The sequence below is a fragment of the Leuresthes tenuis genome, unplaced genomic scaffold (assembly GCF_036924035.1).
Source record: "Leuresthes tenuis unplaced genomic scaffold, fLeuTen1.0.hap1 SCAF_4, whole genome shotgun sequence".
Lineage (NCBI taxonomy): Eukaryota > Metazoa > Chordata > Actinopteri > Atheriniformes > Atherinopsidae > Leuresthes > Leuresthes tenuis.
In genome coordinates, this window is record NW_027325358.1 from 6302803 (window position 1) to 6304527 (window position 1725).

Genomic DNA, 1725 nt, shown 5'->3' on the forward strand with positions numbered 1-1725 from the left:
TGTATATATGCGGGATGGGGGTATAAAGTCAAGTATCACGTTTGTTTGGTAGTTTTTCTTCAAAATTCAGACTGTAGAATATTGAATTACCCTTTTAGGTCGTTTGAATCGCAGACATAGAAATAACAATGGTGAAATAATGGTGACATCTGGCTGTATTTTAACTCGCTGTATTTTTGTTTTTCAGACGGTATCGAAGGATGGAAAGTTTAAATGCAAGGACACAGGAGAGTAACGCAGCTCGTTTCAGCACCAGAGACAGCGCAAATGAAGTGAGCTGTACTAAGTTGTTTGTTTCACACATTCGTAGCCTCTCTTACAGTGATTAATTATATTATTCATATCTCAGTTTGTGTATAATTATTGGATTACTTTGGACGGTTTGCACGGTTAAATCCAAGATTTAAGATTTTGCCCATTTGGCATGCTGTGCCTTTTCCCAGCCACTAAACCGCAGCACTGCGCTGTGCTGAGTTCAAAGCGCGCTTCCACCTCATCTTTACACGCATCATAAGCTCCCCAGATGCCTGTTTACCAGTTTACGCTGATTAAGTTTAATTTTAGCCACTGACTTTACACGCTTGGTTTGACGTCATCAAACTAAGTAATTCAGGAGGCATTGCTAAGCCCAGCTGCGTGGTGAGAAAAAAAGAAGGATGGAGACACATCTGGGGTCTATGTCCTGATGCTGCACGCGAGGACAGGAAAACCCATGAGACAAGCGTCATTTTTCACCGTTTGATTGTGTACGTGTGTCCTTCCAAACACACATATACACACGTTTTCTGCCCGTTATTAACATTTGAACTGGAAATATTTGTTTGTTGGAAAATAAACTGAATTTTTAACCAGTCTCTCCAAAAGTTGATTCATTAGACTATCCTCAATGAAAAGAGAAGTCTTCTACAATGCCTATGAACAAATTATCAACAAAAATACTTGAATTCTTACTGATTCTTGAAAATTGATATGTTCCAACAGACATTGTACAGTTTTAAATTAATTATGACAACACATATAGTATTTGGGCAAAGTTTATCATGTTACTATTCAATAAAGTCTTGAGCTAACCTTCATTTCTTTATATACATATATATTGTTATAAAAACAGGAAATATATGCATAAATTAACTAAAAGTGCATAAGTGCAAACATAAAGTAACTAAAGGATGTAAGGCAAAAAAAAGAGTCTGTACCATCCTGACATGCTTGAAAATCTATATTTGGTATGAGCACAGTTATTCTCCAACACAGCCTGAACCCTCTTAGACAAGCTTTCTGTCATTTCTTTAAGGAGTCTTCAGGAATAGTTCTCCAGGCTTCTTGAAGGACATCCCAAAGCTCTTCTTTGGATGTTGGCTGCCTTTTGTTCTGTTCTCTGTCAAGATGATCCCACACTGCTTCAGTAATGTTGAGGTCCAGGCTCTGGGGAGGATTCATCCCTCCATAAGACCTGTTGCCACTGATTTTCAGTCCACTTCAGTGAACTTTCAGTCATTTGGCATACTTAAGCCTTTTCTCTCTGTTTCCCTTCCTTAAAAATGGCTTCTTGACAGCCACCCTTCCATGGAGACCATTTCTGATGAGGCTTGGGCCAGCAGCAGGTGAATCAACTGAAGGTCCAGATGTATGTGGTAATATTGGTTAGGACATTTGTATAAAATGTTGCAATATGTAAAAGAAACAGCTAAATTTGTGGTGTTAAAAGTCAACTATCCCTAGCAC